The sequence below is a fragment of the Myotis davidii genome, unplaced genomic scaffold, assembly GCF_000327345.1.
Source record: "Myotis davidii unplaced genomic scaffold, ASM32734v1 scaffold184, whole genome shotgun sequence".
NCBI lineage: Eukaryota > Metazoa > Chordata > Mammalia > Chiroptera > Vespertilionidae > Myotis > Myotis davidii.
The window spans coordinates 23,616-50,401 of record NW_006297021.1 but is presented as its reverse complement, the minus strand read 5'-3'; positions in this window follow the sequence as shown (position 1 = coordinate 50,401).

Sequence of the window (26,786 nt, the reverse complement as noted above, 5' to 3'; positions counted from 1 at the left end):
CTGATTGACACCTAACTACCCCGTTGCTGGTCCAATGGCCCCCCAACTGCCCTCCCCTGCAAGCCATCTTGTGACAATGTGGGGGCGGCCATCTTTTGGCAGCCATCTTGTGATGATGTGGGAGTGGCCATCTTGTGATGATGCAAGGGTGTGAGGGTCAATTTGCATATCACCTCCTTATTATATAGGATTAGCTAAGGAAGATAAGTACAGAATTGGATTTGAGGGTCTCAGCTACCATTTAACCAGTTACCAGATGGACCAAGTAGATTTCCTCATCAAGCCCAGCCATTCTTTACTCTCTGGGCTCCCTTGACCTAGAGAACTGAGGCAGTACATGACATTAACTCTGTGACTCATGTATGTCCTCCTGCTACTTTCTGATGGTGGAGATTTTAACGTCTTGACTGCTTGGAAAAACCATGAAGATGCATAAGGCAATAATAATGACACCTGAGAAATTCCACAGTGCTTACCTGCCGGTGGAAACCAATGTCTACATAAGGCATGAGTCAGGGATCTATATACTTTGGATTCAGGGAGGGACTTGAATAATTGTAGATGTTGTAGGTTCGTTAACATAGCACACTCAATATTTATCATGTTCCTTTCTGTAACATATCTGTAATTTGACCTTCATTATAGCAACCACAGCTACAGCCCTATTACAATTGACCCTGAAAAGTAGAGATCTGGGCATGTTATTCTGAGAGTTCAACACTGGTTTCAGTTTGTTAGGCTGGGAGTGGGGAACATACCCAGGTGAACACTGGGCCTTTCTGACAAGTGGGACTGGAAATTGTGCACAAGATTGGAGTCTCATGGCTTCTTTCTCTGTCCCCAGATTTGCTTGCTTAGTGCTTGGACTGTCTGTGGGTGAAAACCCAGAGAAAGAAACCTGGATCATTGACCATGCAGCCACAGGTGAGTAGAGAATATGTCTTTCTATGGAAATTACATCCCAGGGCCATTAGATGGACATGGGTGTCTTAAGTGGTGTTCAGGCATCTGAGTTCCAATGAGGTTTGCCTGAAATAATGGGATAGATATCATGGGTCAGGAACTCATCAGTAGGGAATCTCCTTCTCAACATTACACAGATTTATGACAGGCTATATTACCTTGCTTGTTTATAGAAAAGATCAGAGAAGTTTTCTTAAATCCAGTCCATAGGGTCACTGGTCATTCATGAATACACTAACCGTGTCTTTGGTTGAAATGAGCTTAGAGTGATGATGCTTGCAAGCAAAAGAGACCCATGAAGAGCAGAACATAACAGTCCATTGTTGGAGGCACCTGTGTGAGCACATGAGTACAATTAATCCAGTGTTGCAAGGGCCAAGGTGAGGGCTGCTCAGTGTGGAGAGGAGCAAGACAAAGGGTTAATATGATAGATAAATTATTTTATTTTCCCCAATTTTAGGACTGACAATAAGAATGCATTTGCACTTTTGAAAATTTATAAAATGTGAAATTAAAATTACAGTTCCTTCTCTTACACCCCCCAATACCACTTTTACCTCTTAGAAAATAATGGGCAGGGAGTAGGATTCACATGGAGGAGAAGGGATATAGTAGGTAGAGTAACAGCTAGGTCCTTGGTAAATTTTTGGGAAACTACATAGACTAAACCAAATAATGAGGCTTCTGTTATTCTTTAGAATGAGATAAGATAAAGCTACCAGGAAAATAGTAATAACTGGTTATGAGGTCCCAGACAACGTCGAGAATGGGAGGCCTCATCCCACAGGATGGTCAGGCTAGGACTGGCCTTCAACGTAGCCCCTCACAGCCCTGGCTTGTGCTGCTGACTGTAGGCTGTTGTTTGTTCTGAATACCTAATTCTGTAGAAATAAGACAGAACACATCTACTGGTATCAAGTTCTGTATAAACCTGCTCAGTTCTGAGTAATGTCTAGTATTTCATGCAGGTTTGCTACAAAAGAAACATTTCCTGCATTAGCTCATTAAATGTTTCAACATTCATAAGTAATGACACTGGTTTATAGATGAGGAAACAAAAGTTCCTCTAGGAACATATTTCAACCAATGGTCATGTCACAAATGTATCACAACACGGGCATTGTTGTGTTGTGATGAATTTATGGACTTTCTTGAAATTAATGGAAAAAGACAGTTTATGTTATGAATTTATAAGTGAATATTTTATGACCACCTGTCCAGAAATTCTAATGATCAGGTTACGGAGAAACTCTCAGACTGTGTAAAACCACACCACATGTGATGCTTCTTTATAACAAACTAGAGGCCCAGTATACAAAATCTGTGCATGGGGGAGTCCCCTAGCCGAGCCTGCACCCTCTCCAATCCAGGAGCCCTCAGGGGATGTCTGACTGCTGGTTTAGGCTCGATCCCAGGGCCTAAACCGGCAGTCGGACATCCCTCTCACAATCCTGGACTGCTGGCTCCTAATCGCTCACCTGCCTGCCTTCCTGGTTGCCCCTAACTGCTCCCCCTGCCAGCCTGATTACCCCTCATTGCCCCCCCTGCCAGCCTGGTTACCCCTTAACTGCCCCCTGCTGCCGGCCCGGTTACCCTCAACTTCCCCCTCCCTGCTGGCCTAGTTCCTCCTAACTGCCCCCCCTACCGGCCTGGTTGCCCCTCACTGGCCCCCTGCCAGCCTGGTCACCCCACACAGCATGCTTGTTCAGTTGTTTGGTTGTCCCTCACTAACCTTCTGCCAGCCTGGTCCTAGGCAGCCATCACTGTGAGGGCATGATGGTCAATTTGCATATTGCCTCTTTATCATATAGGATTATTATGAATTCATAGTGTGTATGCTTCTAAAAATGTGTCTGAAAGGCATATAGCAGCTCAGTACTCACAGTGACCTGAGTGGAACCCCAAACACAGACTGATCTTTCCATACACCCAGCTCCCCATCATTCCTCAATGCTGTCACCCAAACCTTCCTCCTCCGCACACTGGCAGGAAGTGCTCTGTTTAACCTGGAATGTCCATGATGTTTCAGGAATCAGTGACCTTCAAGGATATAGCTGTTGACTTCACTCAGGAAGAGTGGGCCCTCCTGGGCACACCCCAGAGAAAGCTGTACAGAGATGTGGTGCTGGAGAACATCAGTGACCTGGTCTCTATGGGTGAGTCTTAAAACTTGTATGTATGTTTGTATGACTTAAAAATAGGTTGAGTGTATTTGGAAAAGTAAGGGCAGATTACTGAAAATATGATCATTTTGATTACTCTTATGGAAATTATGTTGATGGGGTTTGGTTTGAAAATAATATTGAACCCACTCTGGAGCCATTAACCTCTCACAGTTTGAGAAAACTAAGTATTCTGACTTCAGACTTTGAACTTGATCATGGGTATATTCATCTTCTCTGGTTTTGCCACCAGTCTGTCTTGTCTCCTGGTTGGGTGAAGGGCCTTCAATGTTTTCTCTGTAGAATGTCTTGTTACCAGGACTGTCCCTCAATCCCTCTTTGTTCCTCCTCAGTAACCTGGTTTAGACTTGGTAACAGCAATGGTTAATTTGCACAGGACTCGAAATCCATGTACCTTTCTTCCACAAACAGGGTATCGGATCTGCACCTCAGGGGTGACTTTCCAGCTGAAGCCAGGAGAAGAGCTGAGGAGTGAAGGGACTGGGTTTCTCCAAGGCCAGACGGCAGGTGAGCAGCGGGGGTCAGGGCTTCAGTGTGAGGAGGTGCCTGTCAGTGACTGAGTACATCCTTAGAATATGAGGTGACGGCTTTAGGAAGTGAGTTACACATTCCAAAATCCAAGGGAGGATGCCGGGAAAATTCCTCATCTTATCATTTCTTGCACATCTCAATCACAAGGCAGGCGCCCTTCCTCCAGTTTTCTTCCCATTTTAGGGGGAAGAACCAATGTGTACTTCTTGCGGTTGGACTTTGCCATAGTGATTCCTGTTGAGATAATCCCTCTTAAGGTTTTCCCACCATAGGCAGGCCCAACATCTCTGCACCACTTCCAGCTTTACATGCTTGAATCTCATTTGTCCCTAATTTTCAATTAACTTTACATTGTTTGTACTACGAGTGGTCGGCAAACTCATTAGTCAACAGAGCCAAATATCAACAGTACAACGATTGAAATTTCTTTTGAGAGCCAAATGTTTTAAACTTAAACTCTATAGGTAGGTACATTGTTATTAACTTAATTAGGGTACTCCTAAGGCTTAGGAAGAGCCACACTCAGGGGGCCAAAGAGTCGCATGTGGCTCCCGAGCCACAGTTTGCCGACCATGGACCTAGACTATTTCATTGGATATGCTTTCTAGAATAAAGTGCCAGGTTTGAAGTCATACATATATTGATCTTGCTGCATATGTACATTTTTTTCTCCCACTAACACCATTGTAACAATTTATACTTTTTCAACCCCTTTAGGCATGAGAGACCCCTTTAAAAAACCAGAGAAGATATTAATGCAGCAGGTCAGCAAGAAGGGCCTATCTCCCGCGATGCCAATGGTAAGGCTCATAGGTGTGAAACTAATCATCCAAATTAAATATGTGGCGATGAAATAAGTTTTCATGAACACACTGCATGAATGGGATTGTGTAGTTAACTTGGGATTAAGCTTTTTCCAAGCAAAAAAAATGGACAGTTTGGAATCAGGGAAGAAATTAGAAGAGCCAAAACAATAACCTGAGTATTAAACAGAGACAATATCATAAAATCAGTTCATTACCTAGTTGTTGAAACATACTATAATCTCCCAAATTTATCTAATAACTCTCTGATTGTGATACTAAAAAGAGAAAATATTTATGCTTGCCAGGGAGTCACAGAACATGCGTATGCAACTAACGCTTGAAGCATTTTCACCAGAGACAATTACTGACTGATATTCTAGAACTGATATGTGAGAAAGAAATGTATGGGTGTATGTGGGCAAACCATTTACATTTTTTCATCTCTAGTCACAAAGCAGAATACAAACTCATACCTTGCATGTTTCTATGAATGTGTTTGAAAGGCAGACACCAGCTCAGCACTGACAGTGACCTGAGTAGAACCCCAAACACAGACTGATCTTTCCATACACCCAGCTCCCCAACCCTCCTCCTCCGCACACTGCCAGGAAGTGCTCTGTTTAACCTGGAATGTCCATGATGTTTCAGGAATCAGTGACCTTCGAGGATATAGCTGTTGACTTCACCCAGGAAGAGTGGGCCCTGCTGGGCACACCCCAGAAGAAGCTGTACAGAGATGTGGTGCTGGAGAACATCAGTGACCTGGTCTCTGTGGGTGAGTCTTAAAACATATATACCGTATGTATGTATGTATGTGAGTACATATGTGTGTTTGTATATGTAAGACAGTAAGTGTATTTATGCATGTAAGTGTGCATTCCTTCAGCTATGTAGAACAGCTGCTACTATCTTGCTCCAGGCACTGCCCTGATTCTCTCATAACCCTCATAACTGCTTAGAAGAAAGATTTTTTTTTTCATTTTTTTCATCTCCACACTAGAATGTCATCTTGACCACAACTTCATATCATTTTGCAACTCTGTCTCCAACACTCAGATTATAGAAAAGAAAGCAATGGATATCATTAATTCATACGTGATTGATCAAATACTTTAAAATACTTAGTATGTTCTAGTGCAGTGGGTGGCAAATTGCGGCTCGCGAGCCACATGCGGTTCTTTGGCCCCTTGAGTGTGGCTCTTCCACAAAATACCACGTGCGGGCGCACATGTACAGTGCGATTGAAACTTCATGGCCCATGCACGGAAGTTGGTATTTTGTGTAAGAGCCACCCTCAAAGGGCCAAAGAGCCACATGTGGCTCACGAGCCGCAGTTTGCTGACCACTATTCTAGTATATTTGGAGGCTTAAGGGCAGACTATTGAACTTAAGAACATTTTGGTTACTATTATGAAAGTTATGTTTATTGGGTTCTGTATGAAAATAATATTGAACCCACTATGGAGACAGTAACCTCTCACATTTTAAGAAAACTGAGTATTCTGAATTCTTTCCTTGAACTTGATCATGGAAATAAGTATCAATCAGTACTTCCTGCTTTGGCCACATGTCTATTTTTCCTGGTTTGGTGCAGGACCTGCAATGTTTTCTCTGAAAGTGTTGTTGCCAGGACCCACCTTCATTCACCTCTGTGTTCCTCAGCGGTAATCTGTCTTAGACTTGGTAACTGCAATGGTTCATTTGCACAGGACTCGTGATCCATTTACCTTTCTTCCACAAACAGGGTATCGGATCTGCAACTCCGGGGTGACTTTCCAGCTGGATCAAGGACAGCTGAGGAGTGAAGGGACTGGGTTTCTCCAAGGCCAGATTGCAGGTGAGCAGCAGGGGTGAGGGCTTCCATGTGAGGAGGTGCCTCTCAGTGACTGAGTACGTTCTTAGAATATCAGGTGAAGGCTCTGGATTTGAGTTACACATTCCAAAATCCAAGGGAGGACACCTGGGAAAGATTCCTTATGCTGTTATTTCTTGCGCACAGGAATGGGAAGGGATGTGTCCTACCTGCATTTTTCTTTTTCTTTGTGGAAAAATACAATTGTGTGCTTCTTACAGTTGGACTTTGCTATAGTAATTCTTGTCCAGATCCTGCCTTTTCAGGTTTTACCACCATAGGCTGACTCATCATCTCTCACCACTTCATTGAACACACTTTCTCTAATGCAGTGCCAGGTTTAAAAACATACATATTGATCATGGTGCATATATACATAGTCATTCTGCTAATGACATTGTAACACATTTTATTTTTCAATCTCTTCAGACATGAGAGATCCCCTTAAAAAACCAGAGAAGATATCAGTGCAGCAGGTCAGCAAGAAGGGCATATCCTCCACCATGCCAATGGTAAGGCTCATAGGTGTGAAACTAATCATCCAAATTGAATATGTGGCAATGAGATAAGTTAGTCATGAGCACAACTACCTGATTGCAATTGTATAGTTAACTTGAGATTAAGCTCTTTTCAAGAAACTTTTGGATAGTTTGAAATCAGTGAAGAAACAAACATGAGCCAAAGCAATATCTTGAACAAAAAAGACAATATCATAACATTTGCTGATTACCTAGTTGTTGAAACAGACTAAAGCAGTGATGGTGAACCTATGACACGTGTGTCAGAGGTAACACAGGAACTCATTTCTTTGGCTGATTTTTCTTTGTTAAATGGCATTTAAATATATAAAATAAATATCAAAAATATAAATCTTTGTTTTACTATGATTGCAAATATCAAAAAATTTCTATATGTGACACGCACCAGAGTTCCCCACAGCGGGAATCTCACACTCCAGAGGATCCTATTGAATGTGCTGATTTGAGTGATGAGTTTACTCATAGGTCAGCTGTGAGTCAACATTCTTTAATTGAGAGAGCAAAGAGATCTTATGGCAGCCAACAGTGTGGAAAGTCACCTAGAGAAGAGTCATGCCTTAGTAGACACAATGAAATTCACACCAGTGGTAATATATGTGAATGTGGGAAAGCCTTTAGCAATGTCTTCAGCCTCAGACGACACAAGATGACTCACAGTGAAGAGAAACCATTTAAATGTAATGTATGTGGGAAAGCCTTTTTACAAAGATCTGACCTTAGAAACCACAATCGAAGGCATACTGGAGAAAAGCCTTATAAGTGTCGTGAGTGTGGGAAAGCCTTCAGTCGGAGTTCTTACCTAAGACAGCATGAGGCAATCCACACAGGAGAGAAACCATATGAATGTCCCCTATGTGGCAAAACTTTCAAGCAAAGATCTTACCTTAGAAAACATGAGAGAATCCATCCTGGGGAGAAGCTGTATGAGTGTCATCAGTGTGGGAAAGCCTTTAACCAAAGCTCTGGCCTTAGCCAACACAAGAAAATTCACAGGGGGGAGAAACCACATGTATGTTCCATATGTGGGAAGGCTTTCAGTCAAAGTTCTGAGCTAACACGTCACAGCAGAACACATTCCAGAGAGAAACCATATGAATGTGGTCAGTGTGGGAATGCCTTCAGTCAACATGCTAATCTCACAAGACACCAGAGAACCCACACTGGAGAACAGCCTTATGAATGTCGGCTATGTGGCAAAGCCTTCAGTCATCGTTCTTCCCTTAGAAGACATGAGGGAACCCAACACAGGGGAGGAAACCATGAAAGCCTTCAGTAGATAGTCTGACCTGACTGCACATAAGATGGCATTGCATATGTAATAAATGTGGAAGAACATCGATCATAGCTTTATCATTTAAACACACCAGCACATGCACACATGAAAGAAACCCTCAGTAAGCAATGTGGAAAAATCTATGAATCACCAAGCTCGTTGGCCAGAAAGACTTTTAATATGTGAGTGGGTCCACGTGTGTGGTAACTATGCAAGCCTTCAATCATTGGCCTAATTTCAGATAACGTGACAACTCATATTGTAAACATGCTGATTTAGATGTCCTGTGCAACAGCTCTGAACTTTGAAGACACTTGACATATTGTCCAGGGGAGAATGCATAAGGATTCACTTATAATTATTGGTAAAAGGAATAAATTTCACCAGGAGAAACCCTGTGACTGTGGTCACTATTGACAAACATTCAGCCAACTATCAGATTTTGTGTGCACATCAAACTCAGTGAGAACTAAACACTAAAACAGGAAACCAGAACATGAACCTTCTTGAGGAAACCCAAACATTTCTTTACAGATCGTTCACACTAGTGAAGTTATTCAGGGTAAAAATCACAAGAAACCGTTTATTCATAAAGCAACACTTGTAGTAAATGTGAGCATTCATTCATACAGTAAAAAACACACTATGTCAAGAAAGCAAGGCCTTCAGTGATCATTTATTTTTCAGTCAACCTTCCCTTTCCCCCACCAGGTTGATAGCAAACCTAAAATCAAAGCAGAGGATAGCTTAATTAAATTTCATATCAGAAAATAGAGTGTATGTGCTACTGTGTGTCTGTGCATGTGTGAAAACTTGTAAAGAAGTCTCCAACACACAACTCAGCAAATAATTGATTTTTTTAGGAAATAAAAATTGTTAATAAAACTTGTGGCATCAAATGTAGGAGCTAACATGATCTGGAAACATTGAATGTGAAATTTTGTAAGAAATTCAACTTTAAATATAGCAATGCTGGCTGCATTTTAAACAATAAAATCTGTCACTAAAAATGCTGAAAATTGTTGTTCTAGTTTTCCTTTTGCAGTTTTGAACAAATACATTCAAAGACTGCATGCACTTCTTGGCTGGTGGGAGAGAACCAGGCCTCAGGTTCACACAGCCCTTTTCCCAATGGCTCCTTCCACACACTCAGGTCCATTCCTCTATCTTGCCTCCAACACCCTGGTCTCCTTCCAAGCCCTGGTGCTGATAGAACTGCTCTTCAGCCCCATGGGTCAGGTGTCTCTGAGGGACATGAACCTGCTCAGGCAAGGTCATGGGGGCCTATTAAAGGCATCTCACCTAAAGTCTTGGTGGTACCTCTGCCTATGTCTCTGCAACATGAGGACAGGGGACAGAATTCTGCCCACATGGACTCAGAAAGCTGTTCTAAAGACTCTTATTGAGCTACACGTTGGGGGTGGTGGATGGACCACGAAGTCTCTGAGCATACCCTATACCAGTGATGGCGAACCTATGACACGTGTGTCAGAGGTGACACGCGAACTCATTTTTTTGGTTGATTTTTCTTTGTTAAATGGCATTTAAGTATATAAATAAATATCAAAAATATAAGTCTTTGTTTTACTATGGTTGCAAATATCAAAAAATTTCTCTATGTGACACGGCACCAGAGTTAAGTTAGGGTTTTTCAAAATGCGGACACGCTGAGCTCAAAAGGTTTGCCGTCACTTCCCTATATCTTAGTTAAATCAGCGTTGTTGCACCCATTGAAAGGGCGAGGGCTATGCCTTCCATCTTGCTCCGTACCTCCATGTTGGGGCAGCCGCCATGTGCTCAGGAAAGTACCTTCTTCCCGGAAGCCGGGATTTCTTTAAACTAACCAATGACAATCAAGGGACGTGCGCGCCATAGAGATGACCACATCCTGTGTAAGAAGATCCGACTTGCGCCTGGCCAATCGGCAGGGCCCACAGTCAGCTCCCCTCCCCTCACTCCACCCCCTATTAAAACCCTGTTTTTCTCATGGGTCTCACTCTGCTTCTGGTCGCTGCGTCGGCCAGGAGAGGGAGGTGAGCTAGCTCAAATAAAGGACCCTCTGCTTTTGCATCGGACTGGCTGGCTTCCTGATGTGGTATTTTGGGGATCTTGAAATCTGGGCATAACACCACCACTAACCCCAGATTGGGCCTTAGCTGTTTCTCCCCCACCTCAAGGAGCAGCCCAGAAAATAAAGTGCAATAAGATAATTTCCCTAATCCTATTAGCCACTGCCTGAGCTGCTTTTTAAATAATTAAGAAAATTCACTTGCCCCAAACAAAATGAAAGGATTTTACCACTTTGTTCCTAGAGATGAAAATGTTGTCCTTCAACAAACACCCTTATTGAACCTAAACATCAAGGTGCTGACCTATGCTCTTCCCAACAAGCACACATCCTCAAACCACGGGCCTCCCTGAGACCCAGTAAATGAGTACATTCTGAGGTGGAAATGGACATGTACTTCTTTCCTAAAATCTCTACGCAGGTGATTTCACTGTAGAGGCAGGGTGGGGAAATGTTAGCCACATCTGAGGAAGATGAGGAATTAAGTCTATGGTCTGCCTGCCAGAATAGGTTCTTCCCATCTGTAGTTGAATTCAGCTGTAATTCTGAGCCAACACCTTTCAGAGACCAATCAAAGTGTGTGATTTCATGTCCTTGTTTTCATTAGAAGGTGGGGCCTCGTCAACTTAGGTGCATAGGAGGCACTATTTCTAACTTGCGCAAAGGACATCCTGAGACTGTGCACCTCTGGTTTTCAACGTCCTGTCAGGTGTCCATGGAAAGGCGATGTCCTCAGTGTTATAGCTCGGAATGGGCAACCGTCTCCCTGAAAACACTCAGACATTTCCATCTCCACCAAAGCAAGCCAGATCCGCTGGTGCTCACTCAATGCCCCCCGCTGGCCCAGGAGCACAGGAGAAGCCACTGCCAACATCAATGGGCTGAGACATGGGAACCCAGAGGACCCTGAGGCTCCCAGGAGGATTGATGGCAGAGCCTCTGGTCCATCAGTGTGATGTCCTGCTGGACACATGATGTGCAGGTCAGACTTCAGGGTCCAGGGGAGGACTAGGTGTGGCTCAGGAGACCTGGCTGTTTTGTAGGGGGCCCACCCAATCTCACATTGAATACCACGAAATTCAACTACTATATGAGATGATTTAGAATAATGATAACTGGCAATACACAGCACAATTTTTTTTAAAGTCCAATTTGAAAACAATTTGTAAAGTTCTTTATTAAAAAATGTAAAACACCCCTAACTGAAATAAGGGACATTAAATAAGTGGCAGTTAACACATTTAGAGTTGGGAAAATTTTTCACATGAAAACACTTTTGATAAATTTCATCATTCTGATAGATTCCATCTGCAGACATGAGAAACAAATTGAATAATTAATTATAAGAATTAGATGAATGTGGCATTTTCATATAATTCCCATGGTAAAAGGGACTTATTTTGCAGACAGGACACTGTTAAATCTGACTTGGGTTAGTGATTCTGAAGGTAGGTGGTCCCACCTTGTCCAGCGGGAAAGTGGGTTAAGGTGAGTTAAGGACAGAGGCAGGACAAGCAGGGATAGGCCGCCCCTGGGAGACTCACTGACCAGGATGAGCCCAGGGCGTAGGGACCCAAGGGGAGGAGCCAGGGTTCCAGGGCCTGACCAGGGTCACCAGGTGGGGCACATTCATCCATAATAGAGGAAAGACAAATGGGAGGCCAGTGGGGGTTCAAACATATGCAAATTATAAGATGGGAAACTACCGAGAGTGCTCACAGTTCAAAATCAGACATGCCCCACTGAGCTGGTGCCAGCTGGGGTGGATTGGGTGATGGCTTTAAACAAAATACTCCCTGGAGTGAAGTTAAAAAAAAGGCTCAAAAGGGATTATTTGAGTTTCTCTTCTTCAATGTCTCTTAGTAAAAACCGAGGCCTGTGCCTCACACTCTCCATGGCCAGATGCCAGCGGACGAGTAACTGAAGGAAGTCTCAGGTATCAACCAGCAGGAGAATCCCCGAAAGGAAAAAGTCCCAGTTCCTGTACATCCACCCCAGAAAAAGTCTGTGACCTGTGGCGACAGAGTCGTCGGTGTGCTGACATGGAATGCCTCTGGAAAGTGACTTGAGTCGCACAAGACCAACTTGGGGCTCCGTTCCTGTGAATGTCCAAGGGTCCGCTTCTCAGACACAGAGGAAACAATGGCGGAAGGCGGTGGGCAGCCAGGCTAGGAAGGAGAGAGAATGTTCCTAGAATCGGAGCTTCAGGTGGAAGCCTGAAGAGCTCTGGAGGCCGACCATGTTGTCGGTTGCACACACTGTGGGTGGACTGCATACCAGAGCTCTGTGTATTCTGAAATGATCTCTCTCCCATGCATGTCACATGTCATCACATTAAACAAGGAAAAGTGTTGAAGGAAGCAGCAGGTGCCCCCACAAACGTTCGTTTTTCTTACGGAAGCAGGTCTTCCTAATAGTGAGCACGTGGGCCCACATGAAGTGAAAAGGCCTGGGAACCCTCAAGGACCCACAACTGAACTTCCCTTCAAGCCCCGCTTCCTTCTGGGTGATTATGCTAATTTAATGGTCACCGCCCACATGGCACGTGGCCTTGACTGAGCATATAGTCCACCAGCACTGCAAGCGCTCCCGTGACCCTTGCTCAGGCGGCTTCGGAGCTGCAAGGCAGCCAGTGGGGCTGGTCCAGCACAGATCGTCCTGAGGACCTGCCGACAGCCGGGGGAGCACAGACCGATTTCAGGTGGGTTTCCTTTCTTTTTTTAAATTTCTATTTTTTGATTTTGAGAGAGAAGAAAGGAGAGGGACTGAGATAGAAACATTGGTTGGCTGCCTCCTGCAGGCTTTGAGCTAGGGATCAAGTCGGAAGCCAGGGCATGTGCCCTAACCAAGAATTGAACCCGTGAGCTCATGATTAATGGGTCCACGCTTAAACACTGAGCAACACCAACTGGGCAGGTTTCCTTTCAATCAAGTCCTTACAGACTCGGGACGCTAGGAAAACGAGGAGAGAGGTGGCTTTAGGCAGCGGGGTAAGGATTCTTTCATTTTCAGAGAATATCTGAGCAGATCGACAAACTACACATTCTCAATGCTCATTGTTACCCCAAGAGTAAATTTCTAAGGAAATGGATCCCAGCATTGCAATTTGTGTGACATCAGTGTGAGCACATGTGGAAACTTGGTTGATAGAGCTGTGGGCACTTAAAGCTAAATAATTGATTTTACTCAGTCTTCATTTCTAACATATTCATTTCACATTTCTTAGAAACTAATTAAGGATAGGACGCTGAGGAAAGAATTAAAACAAAAGAAAACCATCCAGACTCTAGGCTGCAAAGCTTCTAGACTAGCAGAGAACATATTTTCATCTGGGCGAATTTGTATTTGTAAGTTGCCTCCTTTACTGTCCAATGGGAACTTCAAATTCCGCAGAGGGGAGGATATTTTACTTTGCTGTGCTAATATGTGAACCCCAATAGTCAATGCATTGATGATGGTGTAAGTCCCAGGAAATACTGTCTTTCTCTGTCCTACTAGGACACACAGGGTAGAACTAATCACAGTCTCCTCTTTTAAATCCCTCTGTGATGCATGCACATCCAGTTCACCAGGTGAGTCTCAGCTGTGTTGTCTTAGAGTCTGTCCCAGGTGGAGGCAATCATGAGAGGATGGACAAAGGACTCAGAGGGAGGGATCACAAGAGAGAAAGATGTTTTTCCTGAGCTCATGAGGTCTCTTCAGCAGATTTGAAGCAAACGGTGCTGGAGGGGCTTGCTCTGTGTGTGATTTTGAAACCTTTCTCTTTCCTTTTTCCTCAGGAGATTCACAAGTCCATAACCGAGAGTGAAAGACGTGAAGCTCGTAGGTGGTATGGCAGATGGCTGGTCCTTACCCAGAGCGTGGGCCCTGCAGACCCTTAGTGGCCAAGAAATGGAAGAAACCACAGAGGGCCCCAGTAGCACTCAAGGCTCCCTCACCAGAAGAGGAGCATCCCAGGGTGAGTAGGGGCTTGGCTCTGTGGGGAACCTGAGGGAGGGGCATGGATGACAGAGACAGGGTTTGGACAAGGCAAGTTCTGTGTCTGTAAATGGGGTGTCCTCTCCCATGCAAGGTTCCCTTGCCCTGGGACATCCTCACCAGGCTGACTGGTCCTTTGGGACTCAGAGAAACCACCTCACTTCCTAGTTAGTGTCTATTCCTAGGATCACACTTCCTGTGTTGTGCCCATATCTTTCCATTTCTATGTAGTCATGCTTAGGCCTCCAGACATTTCTCCCACTAACTAACATGGGCTTCGGAATGTGCCGTAATATCCTCAATAACCAGCACCTCATTGAGTCCTATGCTCATGTCCCTCTTTATACCTCCATATCCGTCCTCCTATTCACCTGTGAAATATGCCTGTGCTTTGGGCTGACTGGCAGACCTTCTCTCCCACCAGGTGAAATGCCAGGAATATTGGGCTTTGGGTCACAAGGCAGGCAGCCTCAGGTGTCCCATGAAGCAATGGAATGCGACCCTGGTCCCCTACCCCTGCGCCCCCATAAGATGGAGAACCCGAAACCACGGACTCCCTGGGACCTGCAGAACCCAGGGCCCTTTAACGAGGCTGCCAGGGAGACTGAGCAGACTCGGTGAGTGTGGTGGGACAGCGGAGCCAAACTTTGGGGGAAATCTAGGGAGCCCGGTGTCTCTTACCTCTCCACAGTCTGCATTGCCATCTCCGGGCAAAGACGGACATGGAGAGAGTGAGAAAGCTGTTGGTGTCCTTCCTCCAGGGGGTCAGGCTCAGAGTTTCACTCCCTTCCTGACAATCACGGAGGGTGAATGGAGGTGGGGCGGGGAGGTGGCGGGGGGGAGACATGTTGGATCTCTGCCAAGGACAGGCAGAGAGACAATGGAGGGAAAGGAAAGTCCTTTGTGAAACATCCTGGAGTGCTCCCAGGAAGGGGGAGGATGTGAGATGATCAAGGGCAAGTCTAGTGAACGCACGGGGCCTCGCTCCCTGCATCACACAGACACAGGGAAAGGGTCTGGGCCATGGGAAGGCTTGTCTCATTGGGGACAGGAAATGGAGGGACTCACATACCATGTTCTGACTGGCAGGCATGAAGAACAGAGACAGGCTCTGATCCAGAGATATCCCCAGAAATCTTTAGCCCTGATCCACCCAGTGGTGATGGTGGAAGTGGGGAGGGGACGTCACCAGGAGCAAATCTGGAAGAAAGAGACGGAACCCTGTGACTCTGTGAAGGTGGGTGTCCCTAGTTGCTGGGCTTTGAACTTCATCACCCAATTTCCCTCCTTGTCTTCTGTCTGAGAGAACGGTGGAAATCCCATGGGACCCAGGGGGTTTCTCCAGTGCAGTCTCCTAACATTTTTTCATGGTGTCTGATTTTGCTTTCTACTTGCATGAGCACCAAAAACACAGGGTGGGGCAAAAGTAGGTTTGCAATTTTCCTTTGGAAAATAATGCCATAAGTAATAAAAAAAAAATAGTCCATCAATAGACTTGTTTTAAGAGTAACTAAAACTGTAAACAGACTCTTGCCCCCCACATTCTATGCTGGAGGAGGGCAAGGGCCAGATCTCATTAGATGCTTCCAGAAAGATACAATCCCTTCTGGGCAACCAGTCATCTTGAAATCGGGATCCCTACTTCTGTAATGCCCACCCAAACTCATTAGTCCCCAAACTCCCTTCACAACACCATGATGTGTGTCCAGTCCCTAGAGCAGTGGTTCTCAACCATAAAATTATTTTCGTTGCTACTTCACAACTGTAATGTTGCTACGTTATGAATCATAATGTAAATATCTGATATGCACGATGGTCTTAGGTGACCCCTGTGAAAGGGTCGTTCAACTGCCTAAGGGGTCGCGACCCACAGGTTAAGAACCGCTGCCCTAGAGGAAGCTTAGAAAGGTCTTGTTCCAGTTCACTAAGAGGAGACAGTTGTGAGAACCTTTGTGTTTTCTTATCTGATGTTACAAAATGTGTCAAGGGCACTTTGTAACTTCATTCATAATGAACTCCAGGGCCTCCTCATCTGCTCACTGATTGCTGGTGTATCTTTCACTGTCCATAGCTTGTATTCAGATCTTTTTTTTAAAATATATTTTATTGATTTTTTACAGAGAGGAAGGGAGAGAGATAGAGAGTTAGGAACATCGATGAGAGAGAAACATCGATCAGCCGCCTCCTGCACATCTCCTACTGGGGATGTGCCCGCAACCCAGGTACATGCCCTCGACCGGAATCGAACCTGGGACCTTTCAGTCCGCAGGCCGACGCTCTATCCACTGAGCCAAACCAGCTCCGGCCAGATCTTTTTTTATCTGTTTAATTTTACTTATACTTGATGATGAGAAAATTCTAATGTGAAACCTCTGTGTGGTGTCTCCTTCAGCGTCCACAGGGGCCAATGCCAGACACCAGAAACAAGAGAATGTGTGTGCGAGACCCTGATGTCACCACTGGTCACCTGTCAGGGGACCTGAAATGACATCCTCAGCACCTCCCATCAGAGGAGCTGAGGGGAGCACCTGCTCACCTTCTGGACGACATAGTGGGCAGGGAGTTCCTGTCACTGACACCCCTCAGCCAGCAGGCACACACTTTGTCCAGGATACCACCCACAGTGTCCAACAGACACACAACAAGCTCCATTCTGTCTCCAGCACCCATGGCCTGGACCACACCCTCATGCCTCCAGCACCAGCCAGGTTCCCTGATGGGAACTCGCCCAGCATGGCACATCCTGCTGCACAGAGTGGGTGCCAGGACTCCAAACTTAGCACCAAGGCACCCAGGCAAGAGAGCGGCCCCGACTTCCATCCAGCTCGACCAGAAGGCCAGAAAGAAACACAGACTGAGGCATTGACTGTCCCCCCAGAAGAGCATACAGACAGCAGACCTCCAGCCTCCACACATGGGCCCTCTCGCCAAGACCCTGCAGCCCTGCCACGTGCCCCAGCTCCCACCAAGTCCCCCGATTCCATACCAGCCCCTCAGAATGGCATTTAAGAGATTCCATGGAGGCCAGTGGAGCTGCAGGCTGGTGACAGCTCCCTCCATCCCTCCTGCTGAGAAGCCCACATCGGCTGTTCAGAGCCCTCCTCACCTCAGACAAGTCAGAGGAACTCCGTCACAGGGCCCCTGGGGTGTCCTCCAAGAGGACCTTCAGCTTTCCTCTTCCTCTGAAGAGAGCGACGGCCAGTGAGATGCCCCTTGTCAGCCAAGACTTGTTCCTTGGCCCCAGGCCTCCTGGCGGTGACTGTGGAGCTGGGGAGGGGACACCACCGGGTGCGCCTGTTTCTGGCGGACCAGAGCCCCACTGCTGCGCTGTGTTCAGATGGTGGGAAGCTCAGTAAGGCTTGCTCCATTTATATGTAAGGTCTTGCTGACACAGGGTCCCAGTTACTTCACTTTTAATTTGGGGAGGTATGATATGTCAAGTGAAAGTTTTATAGTAAACTGTACTTGGTACTTATAGAACGGGTAAGGGAAGTAGATATTTTTGTAAGTTTTAATCCATTATATAGGAAATTTAGTTGCCATAGTGGCCTTAAAGTCTAATGGAAATAAGTAGGAAGTTCTGTAATTAAGCTCTATCAGATGTGCCCCTGTCTGCCTTGGGGAGCCTGGGGCAGGGCCACCTGCGTGGTCTGTAGATTTGAAGCAGTGCCTGTGGTCCTGAGGTGAGACTGTGTCACTGTGCTGGGTTATTTCAGTAGAAATCAGAACGGGGACTCTCCTTGGAACTTTGCACCTTTTGTTTATGAAATGTTATATTAAAGTTCTGGTTTACAGTTTAGTTTGATATGAGTAATATTCTGAAAAGTATCACATTGAGATTGGGTTTCATCCCTCTTTATTGGTATCTCAGGTTTCTCCACCTTTTCTTTTATCCTGAAGTCCCCATACTGGTAGCCTCCCCTTGTGTCTGATGCCCTGCTTGAGTTCTAAGACATTCTTTGTTCCCGGAGAGTTATAACTGAGTCTGGAAAATCCAACGAAATTGAACAGGGTGTGGTGAAGGGCCTGAAGGGGTTTGTAGGATAGTTAGTTTCTCAGAGATCGGGGTGTTTGATTTATGGTCTTCCCAGGATAAAGGGGACTCAGATACCAAGCAAAGGGATACATTTCCACCCAGTAGAGGGAACTGAAGGTTTTGGGATGTTGGAAGAAGACGAGTGGCTGCTTTGTGGAACTGGCCTCAGCATCCATTTGGCTCCACCATCTCCTCCAGTTTTCCATCTGGTGAGTTCTCCAAACACTACGATGTGAGCTGGCCACAGTCCCTTAACATTATATGTCATATCACAGCAGCTTCTGGTGATCTCCAAGTTTCACTGGGTCAATATTCATTCACCCCCACATTTCCGATATTTGACTATTTCTGTTTCGTTTCCATTTTTGTGATGAATCTATTTGCAATTTTAACTGCTTACCCCAAGATCCTAGATCTGTGCTGTTGTGGGGCTCTCAGTTCCCCTGCCAGGACCTGGACCATCATGGACGCCAGGTATTAGAAGAAGACATGAGAAGTCATAGGTGTAGACCACGTAGCCATTGCTAACAAGGAGCCACCAGACAAAGCCGTTCTTTAACACAGTTCCACAAAGCAGCCTACAGAGCAGCAGCAGCAAACATAGGAGCCATTGCTAACAAAGCAGCCCAGTCAAGTAGCCAGACACTGGCTGGTCAGTAACACATTTTCCCCCATTGACCCCCTCCAGCCTGCCCCAGGCCTTCAGAAACCTATTATCTGTGTCCATGGGTTATGCATACGAGGTTACAAGGCATAAACCAGCAATTTTCAACTGGTGTGCTACAAGAGGCACACTGATGCCTTTCCATGCTTCCATGTCTGAGTCCACTCCATTTTCCAGTTTATTTTGTTCGTTAGATTCCACATGTGTCCTCTAGAAGTATTTTTTATATTTTAGGTGCTCCTATATTGGATACATATATGTTTACCAAAGTTAAATCCTCTTGTTGGATCGATCCCTTTAGTATAATGTAGTGACCTTTGTTGTCTCTTGTGATGGCCTTCATTTTGTCTATTTTGTCGGATATGCATATTGCTACTCCAGCTTTTTTTTCTTTTCCATTTGCATGGAAAATTTTTTCCATCCCTTCAGTCTCATCCTGTGTGTGTCCTTTGTTCTAAGGTAGTTCTCTTGTAGACAGAATATAGTTGGATCATGTTTCTTTATCCACTCAGCTACCCTATGCCTTTTGATTAAAGCATTTACTCCATTTAATATGTAAGGTTATTATTGATAGATACTTATTTATTGTCATTTTAATTATGTATGCCTAGTTTTCTCTCTCTGTTTCTTCTTCTCATTACAGCAGTCCCTTAAACATTTCTTGTAATGCTGGTTTGGTGGTGATGAACTCCTTTAGCCTTTTTTTTTTTGGTCTGGGAAGCTCTGTTTTACCGTCTATTTTGAATGATAGCCTTGCTGGATATAGTAATCTTGGTGTCAGATCCTTGCTTTCCATTACTTGAGTACTTCATGCCATTCCTGTCTGGCCGATAGAGTTTCTGATGAGAAATCAGGTATCACTCTTATGGGAACTCCTTTGTAAGTAACAGTTTGCTTTTCTCTTGCTGCCTTTAAGATTCTCTCTTTGTCTTTAATTTTTGGCATTTTAATTATGATGTGTCTGGGTGTGGACTTATTTGGGTTCTTCTTGCTGGGGGTTCTTTGTGCCTCCTGAACTTGTGTGACTTTTTCCTTTACCAGGTTAGGGAAGTTTTCTACCATTATTTCTTCAAATCCTTCTCTATTCCTTTCTCCCTTTCTGCCTCTTCTGGAACACCTGCTATTCTAATATTGTTACATTTCATGTTGTTCCACAGCTCTCTTGAGCTGTCCTCTTGTTTTTTTAATTGTTTTTTTTTCTTTTTGGTTCTCTGAGTGAATTTTTTCAACCCTGTCTTCTAACTCACTGATTCAATCCTCAGCTTCCCCTAATCTGTTGTGTATTCCTTCCAATATGTTCTTTACTTGTGTGATGCCATTCTTTATTTCGTTTTCATAGTTACTATATCTTTTCTCATTCTGTTGAGCATCTTTACCATTATTACTATGAACTCTGTTTCAGATAAATTTCTGATCTTTGCTTCATTTATCTCTTTTTTCTGAAGAATTCTCTTGTTCTTTCATTTTGGGGGTTGTTTCTCTGTCTCCTCATGTTGGCTTCCTGTTTGGCTTTGTGAGTTGTATTAGGTAGATCTGCTATGCCTCTCAACCTCTAGTGCAGGAGAGTTTCAAACACTGTTTCTGACTAATTAAATCAGGTAGAGACCCAAATCCTCCAGAGATGCTTTGCCTATAGACTGATAGGATTCTGACTTGAATTGCCCTCGGGCAATCATTCTCAGGTGTGGTGAGAGTTGTTGTTTTTTTAATTGGGTGGGGCAATTGCTTCTGCCTGGAGGTTAGTGGTTATTTTATCTTAACACATTGTGGGCGGATCATGAGCATTCTCATGTTTTCATATTACACAGTGTTTTACATAAAGGTTAAAGGCACGCCTTAAATATTCATTGCATTTTGAAGTTATTTATTACATGTTCTTAAAGCTAATATCTTTTTAAAGCGTGATACCTTGTAAAAGGTTTTTTGTACTTGTTCAATAGAAACTTATCTGGCCACTGAATAAAGCTAGCAATAAAGCTACTGCTGTGCAATGTGTTAAGTGGCCTCCAGGCAAGGTGTTTTCCAATAGGGTGGATCGTCTGTGTGCCCCCTCGCCACTCCCCCCACAGGCCTCCTGTATAGCAAATGTCTGTGTGGGAAAGATGTCCTCTCCTACTTGGAAACTTGGGGAGTCTAAACCCAGAGTCCCCAATCCTGGATTCTGCTCACACAGCTCTAGTCCACTCTGCTCTCCCTCTTCCAGATCACAAGGTGGGTGGCTCCACTGGGAATTGTGTGTGTTGGGCCTTTACGAGGGTGCCTGGATTTCCAGCCATCGCTAGCTCCCTGGCAGACAGCTACCCCACTGCTCTTCACAGCCAGATGCTGCATGTGCACCTTTGTCAGTTCTGTGCTCTCTGCTGGGGGGCTCAGATTGGGGATTAGACTCCAGAGTTCTCAGTCACAACCCCCCACACCTGAGCTCTGTCTCCAGGACTTTAGTTCCTGTCTGTGGGCACCTGGGCCAGCCCCTTCACACCTCCGCCCCTCTGACCAGTCTCTATGCCAGCCGTGGGCAAACTACGGCCCGCGGGCCGGATCCGGCCCGTTTGAAATGAATAAAACTAAAAAAAAAAATAATAAGACCGTACCCTTTTATGTAATGATGTTTACTTTGAATTTATATTAGTTCACACAAACACTCCATCCATGCTTTTGTTCCGGCCCTCCGGTCCAGTTTAAGAACCCATTGTGGCCCTCGAGTCAAAAAGTTTGCCCACCCCTGCTCTATGCCATCTCCACTTCCAGTCCTCGGGTATCAGGGCTTTCTCCAGTTAGTCTTCCGTTGATTATTCAGGAAGTTTTTCTGTATTTGAGTTGTAATTCTAGTTTGTTCCGGGGAGTGTGTCCATGCAGCATCCACTTACTCTGCCACTCAGTAATGCATTTTTATACTAACTCGGACAAAAGAGACTTCTTGCCAAATAGTGACATCAATATTTGGGTTATACAAAGGTACGCCTGTGCAGGGCACACAGTAAAATCGCTGTGTCCTTGCTCTTGCACCTACGCATATGGCAAATTGGCCTTTTACATCCGGCGTACTCTGATGAGGGTTCCCACACTCCAACTGGCCTTGAACATCCAGTGTACTCTGGACTGGACCCACACTCCACCCCTTATACCGGGTGGTTTCTAGGGATACCCTGGCCTATTTGCCAAATCCTTGAACACAGGGCTTCACTAACAATACCAATTGTAGTATGTTAGTACTTCATTGTACCAGTACTCTGGCCCTAATTGTAAAACTTAAGAATGCCCAATGCCATGTCCCTGATGGTCCATCCCACCAGGATCAGAGGGGGTCATGGGATGGGCTTGTATGGCCTGTACTTCACTGTCTCTTTCTTGTAGGGAATTGGTACCATTGCCAGGGCTGGATCAAGGGGTGCAACTATAGCTTATAGTTATACCTGCTTCCAAAGGGGATAGGAGGGCTACCCAGGGCCCTCCTAGTAACAGACCATGGCTGGGTCTATACTCCCTGTCCTCCCTCTTGGCAAGTGGGGGGGGGCCTTGGGTCATATCAGCTCATCTGTTGCTTTCACCTGCACATGAAGTGTCTGAGGATACCTCTGCATACACTCATCTAGCCTAATCTTTTAGGCTAGGTGGGTCCACCCCTAGGTGGAGCTTACATTTCCTGTCCCCACATGGGGTGACGGCCTACTAGCCACTGTTGTTTGTGACATCGTGGCAACCACAAAGACAGCCCAGCTGTCTGTTCTAATGGCCAAAGGGCTACTTTGCTCAGTATCTGAATCGAACCACACAGCTCATCGTTTTACACACCCAGCTCCCCATCATCCCTCAATGCTGTCATCCCAACCCTCCTCCTCCGCACACTGGCAGGAAGTGCTCCATTTAACCTGGAATGTCCATGATGTTTCAGGAACAAGTGACCTTCAAGGATATAGCTGTTGACATCACCCAGGAATAGAGGGCCCTGCTGGGCACACCCCAGAGAAAGCTGTACAGAGATGTGGTGCTGGAGAACATCAGTGACCTGGTCTCCGTGAGTGTGTCTTAAAATTTGTAGGTATATGTATGTGAGTGTATTTATGTCTGTAGTGTCCATTCCTTCATACGTTGAATAAGTACATAGAACAGCCGCCACTATTCTACTCCAGGCACTGCCTGACTCTCTCATAACTGCTTAGAAGGAAGATGTTTGTTATGTTTACATTTTGTTTTCATCTCCACACTAGAATGTCATCTTGACCACAACTTCGTATCATTTGGCAACTCTGTGTCCAGCACTCAGAATATGGTGTAGAAATTAATGGACACTATTCACCCATAATTGATTGTTCAAATATTTTAAAATATGTATTATGTTGCATGTTATTTGGAAAAGTAAGAGCAGAGTATTGAAAATATGACCATTTTGATTATTCTTGTCAAAATTATGTTGCTGGGAATTAACTGGGTCCTTGCAAAATGATTGAGAGCCCAGGTTTGGGAAATAGTTGCTATTCCTAGGATGTACACTAGATGGCGGCACAGAAGAGCATTTGCTTGCAGTGTGCATCTGATGGTGTGGGGTTCCAGTCTGAGACAGTGTCCTGTCCCATCAGCTCTGGGTGCTCTGAGTGTAGGGAGGGATCTCACCTGAGAGGGTTGAAAGTCCTGTCTTTTCCGATCTGAGCCCTGTGCCTGTGGGGAAAGGTCTGACCTAACAGAGTACAGGGTCCTTTCATGTCGGCCCTGGGTCCATTGACTGTGGAATGTGGACACGACGGAGAGCGTGTGGGGTCCTCTGACATCATCTCTGGGTCCTCTGACTGTAGAGGGGGGATCCCACCCTGAGAGAGTAGAAGGTCCCGTGACACCAGTTCTGAGTTCCTGTTCTTGTGGAGAGAGTCACACGTGGGAGACTGGGGTGTCCTGTCACATCAGCTGTGTGTCCAGGGAATGAGAGAAAACGTCTCTCCTTGGGAGATCTGTGTGTCGTGTCCTATCACCTCTAACTCTTGTGCATGAGGGGAGAGGTCTTCCTGAGACAGTGGTGCTGAGATGACCCACTGCACCCAACACCGTTGCCGGCTGACGTGCACAGAAGTGTTACCGCCAAGATGCACAGGAGATGGCAGCAGAGAAGCGCCCTTGGTACCTTTTTTGAAGTAACCACATTGTATTGTTAAGCAAGTTTCAACAAACTTCAAAAAACTGAAATTATATAAAGTATGTTGCCAGCACTCCAGGCAGTTAATCTAGAAGTCAGTGGCAAAAGGAAACTAAGAAGTCCTTCTGTTTAAAAGCTATGAAATACACGTTTAAATAACACTGGATTCAACGTTCATAGAGATAATCCACTATATACCAAACAGATTTTCCTGCTCACCAGCTCCCAGGTGTTATTCCCAAGACGGACACTAGATGGCAGCAGAGAAGCACACTTGGAACATTGTTTAAGCGACCTTCTTGCTATAACACAGGGTTCAACAAGCTTCACAGGATTGAAATTATATAAAGTATGCTTCTTGCTCTCATTGCCGTTAACCTAGGGTAACTAGAAAGACATTATATCTTGAAGTTATCACATACACTTCTAAACAACCCCCAAAATAAATTGGAAAAGAATTTGAACTGAATAAAAAACAAACAAAACTGCATACCAAAACTTATTTTTTAAAAGTGAACCCTTAATTTATTTTTTTAGTTCTTATTCTTTTATTAATTAAAAAGTGTACCCTTAAACGTACATATTAGAAATAAAACCTGAAATTTCACAAGTTTTGCACCCATATTCAACCTAAAACAGTACATCAGCACGAACTTCAAATTTGCAAAGGAAATAAAGCGATATGAACGCATGGCAATAATTGTTTAAGCGGGCTGCTGAACCTTTCCCTGGGCCCATCGTGTGCTCCCTGGTACAATCCATCTCTAGCAAGAACCCTGCTAAGTCACGGTACCAGAATCTCCCATCCTTGGCATTGGCTCACCCTTGGGATCTGACCGCATTCCTCATCCTACGTCACTGCCCCGTCATCTGATCGCCTTGGACTGTCTTCAACGAGAAACCTGTTGAGGAAAGCTGAGCCAAATCCTCCTGCCCCCTGACGGTTCTGTTACCCGAGAAAAGCACGGCTGCTCTTTCCCCATGGCGAGTGGGAGTGGGGTCCGTGGGGTACCACAGGAGTGAGCATTTAGGGAACCCCCGTGGGAGGAGGGAATATGGTGGAAATCTTTATTTCCATGGAATTACACCGCAGCGTTTCCTAAGTCCCATTCCCCTTGGTCCAGGCATAGGAGAAGTGTAGCTGGGGTGTCGGTACAGCGAGCAGAGCCGGTGGCCAGTTTCCTGTCCATGTTGGAGCGGGTCCAGTCCAGTCCAGCACCAGCGTAGCTGCAGCCATCAGGCCAGTGCCTGTGGGGCCGTGAAAAATGTGGGCAAATACCGGGGAGCAGGAGCAAGACAGCCTCGCGAGCTGGGAGTGAATCACAATGTGCCCAGAGAAGGGATTTCTCTGGCAGCGGTTCTCAACCTTCCTCATGCCCCGACCCTTTAATAGTTCCTCCTGTTGTGGGGACCCCCAATGTCATTGTTACACACTGAACATAACTAAAGCACAGTGATTCATCACAAAAACAATATGTAATTATCTATGTGTTTTCCGATGGTCTGAGGCGACCCCTGTGAAAGAAAGGGTCGTTGGACCCCCAAAGGGGTCGCGACCCACAGGTTGAGAACCACTGGTTTAGAGGCTTCTATGTCCCCAAACGGCCTCAGGCTTGCAGTGACCACGTGCCTTCCGGCCTCTGTGAGTCCCCAGGAAGCACTGACAGGCAAGCACCTTCCCCCCTGTCCCAAACTTGCGGGGTCTGCGTCTCTCTTCCCTTTGTCCAGCCCCCTCGCCCAGTGTTTTGCAGGGAACATGCCTAGATGCCTGGCCTGCCCTTTGCTGCTTGTCTGTTATTAATAACTAGCTAATACCCCGGCATCATTTCCTCATCTCTACCCACGACCCCTGCTGTGCTCTTGGCTATCAATTCCCACCCCCCACCACCCCGCATTGGGAGCGGAGTCCCTCTCTCCTCCCCGTGGCAGGGGTCCCTGCGCCAATGATGGCCAAAGCCCCACTCGCGAAAAAAGCCCTACTGTGCTTCCGGACGCGGCGTTGAATATTCCTGTAAATGTACCACTTTCTGATAGCTCTGTGAATAAAGAAAATGATGCAGTTATGCTATAGTCAGTCATTAATGACTTCATCAGCTAATGGGGCGCCATCCCGGCGTGTGGATTCACCCCAAAGGCCTTGAACTTACAAGTCATCTAATCAGCGGTTCTCAACCTGTGGGTCGAGACCCCTTTCGCGGTGGAACGACCCTTTCACAGGGGTCGCTTAAGACCACCCTGCATATCAGGTATTTACACGACGACACATAACAGTAGCAACATTACCGTTGTGAAATAGCAACGGAAATAATTTTATGGCTGGGTCACAACAAGAGGAACTGTATCTAAAGGGCCAGAAGGTTGAGAACCACGGCAATAGCCGTGCAACAAGACGTGAAGCGAAGACGGCTCCGTCTGCCCCCCCTGTGAGCCCGGGCGTCCTCAGCCTTCCCGCCTCCAGCGCAGCCACGCAGTCAGCAGCCGGTTCCCAGGCCCCTTCTCCGCGCAGGAGCGGAGCGCGGGTCCCCCCACTGCTCACGGCCCCGAGGCCCCGCCCCCGGCTCTGGCGGGTCACGTGTCCTCAGCGAGGAAAACAGACTTTCACTTAAACTTTGTTCAGCCCCCCAGCACTCAGCATGGCCGGCCTCACAGCCCCACCGCGACTGGGAAACGCCAACACCGAACGCCACGTCGGGGGAAGCAGCCCTGGTGCCGGGGCCACAGAGACGCCCACTGGGTACCCACGCGCGGGGCCCGCTCAGCGCCGGGCA